This window comes from Rhinolophus ferrumequinum, chromosome X (genome assembly GCF_004115265.2).
Source record: "Rhinolophus ferrumequinum isolate MPI-CBG mRhiFer1 chromosome X, mRhiFer1_v1.p, whole genome shotgun sequence".
Classification (NCBI taxonomy): domain Eukaryota; kingdom Metazoa; phylum Chordata; class Mammalia; order Chiroptera; family Rhinolophidae; genus Rhinolophus; species Rhinolophus ferrumequinum.
In genome coordinates, this window is record NC_046284.1 from 118455513 (window position 1) to 118469299 (window position 13787).

Here is a 13787-nt window from a genome sequence, read left to right on the forward strand (position 1 = left end):
GACTTATTTTATTGTTTTTAAATTCTTTCCTCTTGCTAAATAAATACCAGGCAGCAAACAGAAGCTATGTGTGGCTTACATGGAGTGATGATGAACCTTATGAAATCCCAGTAAAAAACGTACCGAGTCCCTAAATTTTGAGTCAGTGAGATCTTCCATGAAATTGTTTCTCAGTTTGTCAGTTATAATCACAGTGATTCTTTTGTTGGAATTCACTTGAGACCACGAGAAAACTATAACTTCATATTGACTGGAAAACAAACATGTCTTTTTGAGTTGTTTTTGGTTCCGTGCCATGGAATACATGGAGGTAATTAGTGATCGGGTGTGTTTTTAATCTTTCCTTTTCTCTCTGCTCTTCATGGATCTCTCCCCACAACCCCGACCCCCACCTGCACCCTCTTAAACATGGCCACGTGGTTACATCCACTCTGACCTCCACACCCTCTGTTCAGGAAATGAACAACTTCTCAAGGACTATTGTTCCACAAAGAGCATAAAATTCAGAGCATGTGTTGTGCTGCAATATAAAAGAGATGAAAACCTTTTTGTTTTTTAATGTTTTTTGCTAATATTAGAAAAATGAAGTCGGTGGTTTTAAAATGTAATTCAATAATTGAGAATTTGTCCTAAACAAAGAAAGCACCCTATGTGCTCTATCATGCTCTCAGGGGTTTTACCCGAGGCTTCCAACATTCTTTGGTTGATTCCTAATAAGGACAGTTTGCACAGTTACAATCCAATTACCATTTGCAGATCCCTGTGGGAAGGCAGTTTTTTTTGTTGTTTTTTTTTTCTTTTCTTTTTTTTTTTTTTTGAGGAATCCTTTCTTAATTCCAGAATATCTCTTCAAAATAGTCTTATTAAAATAAAAAGCAGGAAATCCAGTCTCATTTTCTTTACATTCTTTTTGTGCCTTCCCCAACACTCTCTCTTACACACACACACACACACACACACACACAGTCACTCACTCAGTGACAAAACCTGCCTCCGTTCTGAAGGGACAAGAACTTCTCAATGGTCCGCTGAAAAGACTGCATTTTTTTGGTCCCAGGATTCAAGGTAGCAGAGGTCTCTGGCAACAAAAGGTGTCGTGGGAGTCACAGCTATGCTAGCTGGGCCATTTCTCAGACACTCGATGTAATCTGCCATTTCAAGGTGCATTTTTCACCAAGGAACATTTCTTTTAAACAGACTCAAGTTCCTACTACAAGCCTAGTTCAGTTAAATTAGAGAGGCCAGCAAAGACACGCCGACTGTAATCCATGGGTAAGCAACATAAATATCTCTACATATACTTCTGTTTGAGAAGATTATTGTGATAAAATGTTGTGATTCTTCACATGTATCTTGTGATTTGGGAAGAAAAGTAGATTGATCACCGTCTGAGATGTGTGACAGCTAAATATTGCCTGTGCCAATAGAGATTTATGAGAATGTTATTTTTAGTTTGATGGATAATGTTGGAGCAGCTTGAAATGAGCAAACTGCAGCAGGAAGGAGCGTGCCGTGCCGAAACGGAACAGCAGCGTTGGACTGGTGTCTGCAAAAGATTCAGCACCGGCTGTTTGGAGGTCTGAAAGGGTAAACTGGCTTGTCTTCCCCACTGCACTTCTTGAACCAAGATTTCAGTTGCTGTGGCTATGATAAATATGGGCTTTGGAGAACAATCAGATATTAGATAAGGCTAATAATAAATCTAATGTGCTCTGTTTTGCAGAAGAGGGAAAGTTTAAGCTTCTAGATTTTGAAACACTGTCTGGCTTACTTTATTATGAGGGTTTATCTCATAATGAAAAAGACTCAGCGGTGAAAAAGGCAGACTGTGTCCCTTACGTCCCAGGTCCCTACTGCAGGCGTCACCTAGCTTCTTTAGACCTTGGTTGTTTTTCCTTTATAAAGGCAGGGGTTTGATTGGATCTGTCATGAGAAGTGATGAAATACAAATAGTGGTGCTGGGTCTAGATTCTGGAGCCTGCAAATCTCAACTCTGCCACTTACTAGATGTGCGATTTTGACAAGTTACTTAAGACCCCGGCCTAGGTTTCCTCATCTGAAATATGGAGATAATAATAGTAACAGTCCTTAGGGTTGTTGTAAGAATTAAATGAGTTAATATAATTAAAGGGCGTAGAACAGCAAGTAGCAGAGAGTGGACCCATCTATAAACATTAGCATTGTCTTCAAGGTCCAATCCATCTCCAGAGGTCTGTTGTTCTCATTTCAGTAAACTAAATGTAACTGTAGAAAGACAAGCAAAACCATCATCTGCTGACCCTGTCATTAAGAAGTTTCTCATTCTTGCAAGTGTTTCTGTTTCCCACACCCCTGGGATCTATGCAGGCTGTTTTACCTCTTCCCCACCCAAGAGCCAAGTGAAGCTTAACACTGAGAATGAGATTGGTGGCTGGTAGACAAGTCCACAATTTAACTAGGGATACACAGAAATGGAATTGGCCTTTTGTTCTGACATTTGTGCCTTTGGGGACTTCCACTGTGTGACTGTGTCCCCTCTTTGCTAACCATTGGAAAGGTTCTTTCCACTGGAAATAAGATGTGAGTGATGTTTGTTTGTTTTTTGAGTGCCTTAGCATAGCACTGAGTTTGACAATGTTCATTTCTACTTCTTTGGTTTACCAGTAATCCAGATGAACAGGCCATTTGCAGGGAAGCACTTCTATTTAACGCTAGCTTTTACATGCTTTCCAATATTCCCAATTCTTACTGTGTGACTTCTTTACAGGCTCTTTGAAATGTTGCTCAGCGAAACAAAACCTTAGGAGAGGAGGAAAATGTTGATCCCAAAGGCAAATCCTAATCATAGATGGGCCTTTCTTTACTTTTAGTCTAGTCCAGGGGTCAGCAAACTTTTTCTGTAAAAGGTCAGATAATAAATAGTTGCAGCTTTGCAGGCCAGAAAGTCTCTGCCAAACCCAACTCTGCCATTGTAGCGTGAAAGCAGCCAATACTTAAATGAATGTGGCTGCGTAGGTAGAATTTGTCTCACAGGCAGTAGTTTGCCGTCCCCTGGCTTGTCATAATTCCCATTTTATAGATTAGGGAAGCAAAACATGTGCTTGGGGGTGGGGAATAGCTGCTAAAAGCCAAATGGCTAGAAAGTGGCAGAAGTGGGATTGAAAGCCAGGCAGCCTAGCTTGCCAGCCCTTGTTTTTAGCAACTACCCGCAACTCCACTTGTGTCACTCACTCATCTCTGCCTGGGATGCTCATGTCCTGAAATCTGCCGAGCTCATTCCCTCACCTCCATGAGGGTTAGCTCAAATCTGTTGTGAGTAAGGGTGCCCTGGAGACCTTCCCAGCACTCCTGACTCCCTCACCCTGCTGCACCTTCTCTTTCTCTCTAGGGCTTATCACCTTGTACTTGCTATGTGATTCACTCATTTATTATGTTTGTTTCTTATCAGTCTCCTCCGCTAGCCTGGAAGCTCTATGAGGGCAGGGCTCTTTGTTTTGTTCACCCATGAATCCCAGATCCTAGAACAATGTTGGCCTATAGAAGGTGCTCATTCAGTATTTCACGAATGAATGAGGTATGCTTTACATCACGCTACTGGGACAGATTTTGACACTCCTCATGTAGCAATAAATAGCTAATATACTAAGGCAGAAGGTAAAAATGCACTGCCATACCTACCAACTGTTCAGAATTTTCTAAAATTCTGGTACAAATTGGTGGTTACAAAGTAGTCATGGGGATGTAGGGTATAGCATAAGGAAAAGAGTCAATAATGTAATAACTATGTACAGTGTCAGATGAGTACTAGATTTATCGGGGTGATAGATGGGAGGGGATTGAGGGGCTGAGTGAAAAAGGTGAAGGGATGAAGAAGTACAAACTGGCAGTTACAAAATAGTCATGGGGATGTAAAGTAAAGCATAGGGAATATAGTCAAAAATATGATAATAACTATGTCATATTATTATGCCAGGTGGGTACTAGACCAGTCAGGGGGATCACTTCTTAAATTATATAAATGTCTAGCCACTATGTACACCTGAAATTTATATAAAATAATGCTGAATGTCAAAATATTTAAACAAATAAGTAAAATAAGTTCATGTCTCATCTCAAAAAAAAACCCCAGAATAGATCAATGAAACATAAAAATTATGTATGATGTAGACATGTTAAATCTTCTGAAAGATCTGTTGAGAACGAAAGGCTGAAGAATCAAGAGCGGAAAAATTAGCAAATGTTATTCTGTTTGAGTTCATAAAGGAAAAACCTCTTTGAAGAGTCCAAACAGGGGTATGACAGCTACACAAATACCCTCGGCTTTGCCCAGGACTCATGAAGAAAGAAAGGAGTTTCTTGTCATTGGTGATGTGTTTATTTTGGAGTTCTAAAGAACTAGGAAGCCCTTTTTAGAAGTGTTAGTTGTGAGCCTGGTACTGAAGCTTATGCCATGCTTTGGCAACACATTGTGATTATCTGGGAACCTTCGCTGAACGAATTATTCATAAATGACAGCTGGCCACGGTAGAAAACAGTTCACAGAAATTCAGCCCCTGGCATGGTTGATCTAAATGGCATGCCATTTTTCAGGCCTTAACTTACTGCTCTGCTCTTTTCTTCTGCTTCTGACCCACATGGAACCACAATTTAGCTGGCTAGCTTATAAACACCTAGAAAAGGCATCTTACACATAGTAGAATCATTTCTTCATGCATTCAACACATATTTCTTAAGAGTTTTTGTTGTCATTAAAACTGCCAGGTTTAAAAAGGGGATGCAAATTTAGAGTAATGATGACTAATATTAGTTCTAACTTAAATTACCACGTGCACAGGGCTTTCTGGCAGCCAATATGCACTCTACAAGAAATTCACTTGCACTGTCTCATATGCTCACTACGAACCTGAAAGTTAAGTCGTGTTCTTTGCTCTATCTTATTGATGAGGAAACTGAGGCTCAGACATATTCTGTATCATGCCAAAGTGCTCATATCTATTAGAACCCAAGTCTTGACCACCATACCAGCAGATCTCAACCCTCGGTGTGAAAAAATAAGAGTCATCTGGCGATGCTGGGTTGCGAGGAAGGTGCTTGGGCCCCATTCTGGATGACCCTGCTGTCGCAAATCTGCGTTAGAGCCCAGAAACCTGCATGTGTAACAACAAGAATCATTTGCCCAGGGAATTCCACTGCCCTAGGCCCACAGGCCCTATTTTGAGAAGCCCTGCCTCGCTCCTTGCTGACTCTCTTGGCCTTGGGAAGTTTCCAGTTGGTTGAGGTTAAAGAGATGCTGCAATTAGAGACTCGTCTCAAGGACATACGAAAACAATGTGGTAGAGAGCAAAACCAAAATTTTTTCAATCAATTTGATTTCATGGGAAAATCAAGTCTGTTTGGAAAGATGCAATTTAACTCAAAAGAATGACCTTTCTGAATAAATCACAGATATTAGATTGTTGATTTTTCAGTTTATCTTTTGCTTCTTTTTGCTAAATATGGAGACATATACTTGGGGGGGAGGGGGAAGGAAATCTTTTTAGTTAATACTTTTGGTGAGTTATTCCTCAGTTAACCTAGATTCTATTGTATTGAGACTTTTATTTTAGTTTGCCTCCTTTAAATTGGTTTGTGGTATTTGTACTTTTTAATGCTAGTTTTAAATAACTTCTATGATTCTGTTTATGTACATTATACACAGAATGAGACATGTATAATATGAATAATAATAGACAATATACATAAGACGTACATAAGACTATTGCGTGCATTGCCTTGGATGGTAAACAGAACTCATAGATGATTGTTAACATCTCCTGATGCCATCATTTTAAGGTGATTCTGTGTACCTTGGGCCTGACTGCAGACCTGATTTATGCCATGCCTCTGCACGATTTCTCAACCTCTGCACTATGGAGATTTGGGACCACATAGTTCGTTATTGTGGGGGGTCGTCCTGTGCACTGTAGTTTGTTGAGCAGATCCACGACCACAGTAGATACCAGTAGCAGCCTCCCCAGAATCATGACAGGCAAAAATATTTCCAGACAATGCCAAATGCCACTGAGGGGGCAAGATCACCCCCAAGAACCACTGTGCTATATCTTTTTGTGGCATATTGCTACCCCTTATTAATGCGGTTTCATAGTACCCCAGAATAAAAGGATATTTTTACAACTCTAAGGGCCCTAGTCTATCTAGAAACATTGGTTCAGTTTCAACTTCACTTACATTTACGAAATTGAAACAAATTTCAAATCATCCACTTCCTTTTTTTTCTTTTTCATCCACTTTCAATCTAAAAAAAAAAAAAAAATCCTATGATGACCACTCAAAAGACTGGATCCAGAGAGCCTTAAAATGAGTCATCGTTTATGAGATAAACTGTTACCAAAGAAAAATGCTGGTCTGGAACGCGCCATTTGAGAGTTAAGAAACTGCCAAGAACACACTGTAGGCTGTGCCGGTGGGCTTTGGCACTCTTCTGGGTGCTTGTTTATTACTTCATGGCCCATACCGTGAAGGTCACAGGGTGACACTGACCTTTATGTCCATGTCTTTCTGCTTGTAAGAGGTCTGATGGGTGAGAGTGGGTATCGTGAATTCATGATTTCTCAGGTTTGATATTGTTACATTTATTTTCTGACCTCATATACTGGCATTTGGGGACTCATCAACAGGCTCTGTTTCAAAAGACTGTTTCTTAGCAGTTTATTCAAATCCAGAAGACATTCTCCCACATAGATACAACACTACATGGCATGGAAAGTTTGCAATTTCTTTTTTTTAAATCATTTTTTGTTCAGTTACAGTTGACATTCAATACTATTTTATATTAGTTTCAGGTGTACAGCATAGTAGTTAGACATTTATTTATATACTTTATACAGTGATCCCCCATTAATCCAGCACCCACATGACACTACACATAGCTGTTGCAACATTATTGACTATATTCTCTATGCTGCACTTTACATCCCTGTGACTATTTGTAACTACCAATTTGTATTTCTTAATCTCTTCACCTTTTTCACACAGTTCCCCAACCCCCCTCCCCTCTGGCAACCATCAGTTTGTTCTCTGTGTCTATGAGTATATTTCTGTTTTGTTTGTTCATTTATTGTGTTTTTTAAATTCCATATATAAGTGAGATCGTGTGGTATTTGCCTTTCTCAGTCTGAATTATTTCACTTAGCATAATACCCTCTAGGCCCATCCACGTTGTCACAAATGGTAAGATTTCATTCTTCTTTATGGCCGAGTAATACACCATTGTATATATGCACTACATTTTCCTTATCCTGTCTTCTACTGATGGGCACTTGAGCTGCTTCCATATCTTGGCTATGGTAAATAACACTGCAGTGAACATAGGAGTGCAGATATCTTTTTGAATTAGTGTTTTGGATTGTTTGGGGTAAATAACCAGGATTGGAATTGCTGGGTCAAGGTAGTTCTTTTCTTAATTTTTTGAGGGACCTCCATACTGTTTTCCATAATGGCTGTACCAATTTACAACCAACAGTACACAAGGGTTCCCTTTTCTCCACATCCTCGCCAAAACTCGTTATTTGTTGATTTATTGATGATAACCATTCTGACAGGAGTGAGGTGATATCTCATTGTGGTTTTTATTGGCATTTCTCTGATGATTAGGGATGTTGAGCATCTTTTTATATGTCTATTGGACATCTGTATGTCCTCTTTCGATGAATGTCTATTCAGGTCCTCTGCCCATTTCTTAATCGGATTTTTTTTTTTTTTTGGTATTCGGTTGCATGAGTTTTTTAAAATAAATTTTGGATATTAACCCCTTATCAAATGTATCATTGGTAAATATCTCCAATTCAGTAGGTTGTCTTTTCAGTTTGTTAATGGTTGCCTTTGCTATGAAAAAATTTTTTTAGTTTGATGTCCCATTTGTGTATTTTTCTTTTGTTTCCCTTGCTTGAGGAGATATATCAGAAAAAAATATTACTCAGAGCAATGTCAGAGAGTTTACTGCCTATGTTTTCTTCTAGGAGTTTTATGGTTTGGGGTCTTACATTTAAGTCTTTAATTCATTTTGAGTTTATTTTTGTATATGGAGTATGAAGGTGGTCCAGTTTCTTTGTTTTGCATGTATCTGTCCAGTTTTCCCAATAGCAGGGTATAGTCTTACTTTCTTTGTCACAGATTAATTGACTATGTAGGCGTGGGCTTATTTTTGTGTTCTCTATTCTGTTCCACTGATCTATGGGTCTGCTTTTATGCCAGTACCATGTTGTTTTGATTACTATAGTTTTATAGTATAGTTTGATATCAGGTAGTGTGATGCCTCCAACTTTCTCCTTCTTTCTCAAGATTGCTGTGGCTATTCAAGGTCTTCTGTAGTTCTATGTAAATGTTAAGATTATTTGTTCTAGTTCTGTGAAAAATGCCATTGGCATTTTGATAGGGATTGCATAGAATCTGTAGATTGCTTTGGGTAATATGGACATTTTAAGGATGTTAATTCTTCTTATCCATGAGCACGGTATAAGTTTCCATTTATTTGTATCTTCTCAATTTCTTTCTTCAGTGTCCTACAGTTTTCTGAGTCAGGTCTTCTTTTACCTCCTTGATTAAATTTATTCCTAGGTATTTTATTTTTTTGATGCAGTTGTAAATGGGATTGTTTTCTTAATTTCTCTTTCTGACAGTTCATTTATTGATGTATAAAAATGCAACTGATTTCTGGATATTAATTTTGTATCCTATTGCTTTATGGAATTCACTTATCGGTTAGTTTTCAATTTCCTATTGAACTCATGATGTACCTGATTTATTTAGTTCCTTGATTGCCAAATATTTATTTAGTGATAATTAAGTGCCAGGTACTGTCTTGGATACTGGGAACACCAAGGTAAATAAACCAGACAAGGTTCTTGCCCTCATGAATCTAGCTAACACATATAGCTCACGATACAGGGTCCGAGGTCTGGGTCTCGGGCACATGATAGTAGATGCTAACTAAATATGTGTAGCGTACTAAATGACCCCAATCTCTTTATATCAGGAGTCAAAAAAACTATACAGCCAGTGAGCCAAATCCAGCCTACTGCCTGTTTTTGTATGGCCGGCAAGCTAAGAATGGTTTTTACATTTTTAAATGGTTGAAAAAAGCCAAAATAATAATAATACTTTGTGACATGAAAATTACATGAGATTTGTATTTTAGTGCCATGAGTAAAGTTTTATTGTAACTTTTGCTTTCATATTGCCTGTGGCTGCTTTGGGGCTGCATTGGCAGAACTGAGTAGTTGCAACAGAGACTGTGTGACCCACAAGCCTAAAATATTTGCTATATGTAACTATCTATATAATTCTATTTTATGGGGAAAGTGCTGCTGGAATTTCAATCTTGGAACCTCTCCCGCTCAAATCGTTGGTAGTGATACCTGTAGGATGGAGCACCTTCTTAGTACCCGGAAGTCGGGAGATAAGAATCTGATGGGGGATGAAGAATGCCTTTCTGAAGTGTCTGGCAGCATGCTCTCATCTGAACTCAATCCGTACACCCCACCGACCCCCTTTTCTAATGCTCCCTGCTACTCCTTCTTTATGAATTTCCTATCGCTGATGCAACGAGTTCCCACCAACTTAGAAAACATCACAGATTTAACATCTTAACCGTTCTGGAGGTCAGAAGTCTGACCTGGGTCTCACTGGGCTAATGTCAAAGGCTTCATTCCTTCTGGAGGCTCTGCGGAGAATTGGTGCCGTGCCTTTTCCAGCTTTTTGAAACTGCCTGCATTTCTTGGCTCCTGGCTCCTTCCTCCACCTTTAAACCGAGCAGCCTAGCATCTTCGAATCTCTCTCCCTCTCTTCCTCTCTCTCCTCTCTCCTCATTCTCACCTCTGCTTCTGCGGTCACATTTCCTTCTCTGACTGCCACCCGTGCCTCCCTCTTGTGATTAGGTTGGACTCATCGGGATAATCCAGAAGAATCTCCCTACCTCAGGATCTTTTCATTTAATCACATGCACAAAGTTCCTTTTGCCAGGTGAAGTAGCACAGTCACAGGTTCTGGGCATTAGGGCTCGGCCATCTTTGGGCCAGCGGTTATTATTCTTCCTGGCATACCTTTTATCCAGTAGCTGTCTACCTCTGCAGAACAAAATGCAGGCTGAAGGGCCTCTGTCAAACTTGCAGCCACCAGCCAGGATATTGCAGCGGCTAAGAGCACAGGCAGGTTTGAATCATTGTTTGTTGTTAGGTAAATGAATAAGGATTCTGGCATCACTACATTTGTTCAATAAAAGAAAGCAGGACACGCTTATTCGTGGGTGTCTTGGGAGGTAGAAAAGGGTAAAGGGGGTCAAATATGAGTACATGCTGATGGAAGGAGAATTGACTTTGGGTGGTGAACACACAATTTCGATACATAGATGGCATATTCTAGAAATGTACACTTCAAACCTATATAATTTTGTTAACCAATGTCACCCCAATAAATTTTATTAAAAAGCTGACCTTTTGTTTCAAAAAGTAGCACTTTCACTGTTGTGACTATCATAGAAATCGCCTTATGTCTTGTGGTGGATTTGCATCTTTCTTGGTGGTGGAGAACTCCTTGAATTTTCTAGGAACAGCAGACTTTACTACAACCAAACTCAACGATGGAGTGCAAAGTCCAATCTGAATCTGATCAGCCCTCAGTAGTTCTCAAACCTGGCTGCACGGGACAATCAGTCAGGAAACTAAAACATATGGATTTCCAATTTCACACCTGAAAAGTGCATCAGAACCTCTGGGAGTTTATTAGTCTCATCTCTTCCTTTGCATATATTTGACAGTTTCCATCATCTAAAGGAAAAAATATTTTAAGCACATAAACAATGTGACCCCCTGGGAACTCGCAGAAGAGACAACTGAAGAGATGTGGAGACTTCATGGATTTGCTCAGTGACTCCCCCAATACTCTGTGTAGTTCCCGTGGGAGCCATGTGTGGGGACTCCATCCTCAGCAGTAGGAACTCAAATAGAGAGGTGATGAGGTGGGAAGAGAAACGAGAGTATTTTAGGCTTTAGGTTCTTTATTATGAACACTCTGATTCAAACCCTGTGATAATTTGGGTAGATATTGGGTGAATATTCTGAGGAAGGGTTCTTTAAACAAATTAAGTTTAAAAGATGATATGGATCGAAATCAGGAAGGTGGGTGCGTTAGAACAAGTAATTCATTGTGAGCCAATGCCAAATTATCACGTCTTAAAAGCAACACAAGTCTAGTTTTAAGACATAGTGTGTGCAGTGTTTCCTAGCCAATGTGCTGTGACATTTACTTGACTCTGTACTTGGCTCTGAAATTAGGCCTCTTGAGTCTCCAAATGTCTATATGCTAATAAGAATAAAAATAAAAATGGAGAACATTGCTCTGTGTCATGTAGAGTAGTCACTGATGCGTCCTGACTTTATCCCTAGGTACTATGAATGAATCTGGTTTTAGCCAGTGTGCTGTGTTAATTCTGTAATTTCCCAGTAATGGACCTAGCATATTTCCAGCTTTAAAAAAAACCTGTTGAAATTTCATGTACTTAATTCAAAAACAAATCCTACTAAAAATCACAGTCGTGGAAATATAGATTGGGAACAATGAAAGACTTGGGACATTGGAGAAGATGCAGATTATTTGATGTATTCATCACTGCTGATTGGCAGGTAGCAAAAGACAATGAGAGGATGGAGGGTAGGGGGCGGAGGGACGGGAGGGTGATGAACTGGAACCTCCCATACAGGTCTGTATGAATTCTTTAGGCTTCAGTTAATCATGTTTGTGGTGTATAATGGATTACGAGACAAGTTGGTTCATTCCTCATAATCAAAACTGTAACTAAATGGTATCATTGTTATTGAAAATGCCGCCCATTTCATAATAGGCACCTTTGGAGACACCTGTGAAGTCCCTCTTTGTTTATTAGTCGGAAACCTTCTCTCCCAGGAAAAATTGTTTTTTCAGCCACGGGGTAAGGATGTGTTTAAGAGCCTCTGGAAACAGTAGTACCTCCTTTGTGAAATGACTCTTCCAAGGCCTGACCAATGCAGCTGCCCCGCTTTCAAGAAAGTGCCACACTCTTTCTGGCATTTGGCTGTAGCCCTCTATGGAGCCATGAGCAGCTAAAAGAACTAGTCTTAGGAGAAAGTAACTTCATAAATTCAAGTCGTTACAAATAGACCAAGACTTTTCTCTCTTTTGGCTAACAATTCCAAATTTCCTACATAAGTTACAAAAACCTAAGAAGTTAAGAATCACAGGCTATAACATATAATGGACGAAGAGAAATTTAAAGCATCACACTTCCCCTTTTGGCACGCTAAGTGTAGTCATTACTTGATTGCATTGGAACTATTCTAGTTGGGAGACAAAAATGAAGGCTCAAGAAAAGTGTAAACCGGCCAGGTTCTGTTTTGCCAGATTTGGGAATGTGTTTTATCTATTTACTTTTTAAAAATAAAATATCACTTTCAGAATGTCAAAACTTGAACATCTTCCTTCTTCCCCCTCCAAACCTAATTCCCTTCTGCTTTTCCTTATCTTGGTGCTTAGTGTACCATCCTCCCAGTTGCTCAAGCGAGCTATGTAAGAGTTATCTTCGGTTATGCCTTCCCCACCCCCACCAATGCATCCAATTTGGCCCCAAGCATCTATGTGGTTCCAAGTGTCTCACTGTCTGTTCAAATTTTAATCATCATCTTACTTAGCCCTACTATCTTTTCTGATCTCTGTATCTTTGACTTGTTCCCTCCTTCAATTCCTTCAGAAATGTGTTTCCAATATTCTTTCCTGTATGCAAATCTGAGCATGTTCTTCTCTTGGAGGTTCCTGGATGGCTAGCCATCACCTACTTAGTAAAATCCAATCTACTTTGCAATGCCTACAGAGAAAGCCCTCCAGGATCTGGCCCTGACTTTTGCATGGCTTTGCCTCCTGCTGTTTTTCTCCTTCCAGCCTCCTGTTTCCCAAAACAAGCCTGTTCTCTCAAATTCATTTGCCTTGGCAACCACTGTTTTTTCCAATGTTGCATTTCTCCTGGGCAAACCCGTACACCTCTTATTCAACTTTTAAGTCTCCACTGAAACACCGTCTTCTCCATAAAGCCTTTCTTGATCCCCCAGATAGATGTCAAAGCCTTTTCTCCCGGGTACCCCATTGTATTTGGTCCTTAATTCTAGTATTACAATCTCGGTATTTTATGGATGGCATATGTTCTTTCTACCGAAGTTTAACTCTTTAGGACAGGACAGTGTTGTCATGTTGATCATCTCAAGCCTAGTACTGTTCTTAGTATGTATTAGGTGCTCATTAAAATTTGTTTGAATTAATTAACCAGGAGTACATAACAAATAAAAATAAAATATACCTTCTAGGGATTGCTTTGTTTCAGTCATAAACTATGGTTCAGAGGTTTGCAAACTATAGCCTACTGGCCAAATCCAGCCTTCCACCTTTTATAGTAAATGAAGTTTTATTGGAACACCACCATACTGATTCATTTATGTATTGTCTGTGGCTGCTTTCATGCCACAAAGGCAAGATTGAGTAATTCCTTTCTACTGAGACCATGTGGCCCATAAAGCCTAAAATATTTACTGTCTGGCCTTTTACAGAAAAAGATAGCCAAGCCCTGCTACGTAGATAACTGAGCTCATTGGAGGTCACATTTGTAAATGCTTTTAAAAAACAAGTGTGAAATTCCATTTTGACACTTCAAAAAGCAGTTGGCTCCCTTAGATACCTAAACTTCATATCTAGAAGCCATCGAGTCATCTGGGACTTCCCATCTGGGGGAA

At 39.6% G+C, this 13787-nt stretch overlaps 1 protein-coding gene across 4 annotated transcripts in view; it reads left to right on the forward strand.

Moving 5' to 3' along the window:
- ARHGAP6 (Rho GTPase activating protein 6) overlaps positions 1-13787 on the forward strand; it is a 449126-nt gene that overhangs the window by 352255 nt on the left and 83084 nt on the right. The window contains exon 1 of one of the 4 annotated variants that reach the window (XM_033119109.1): positions 1001-1272. The exons of the other annotated variants lie outside the window; for them this stretch is intronic. The gene's annotated coding sequence lies outside the window, so the exon portion shown is untranslated. Of the gene's footprint in view, positions 1-1000; positions 1273-13787 lie in introns of those variants that run through there. 4 annotated transcript variants of the gene reach the window in all.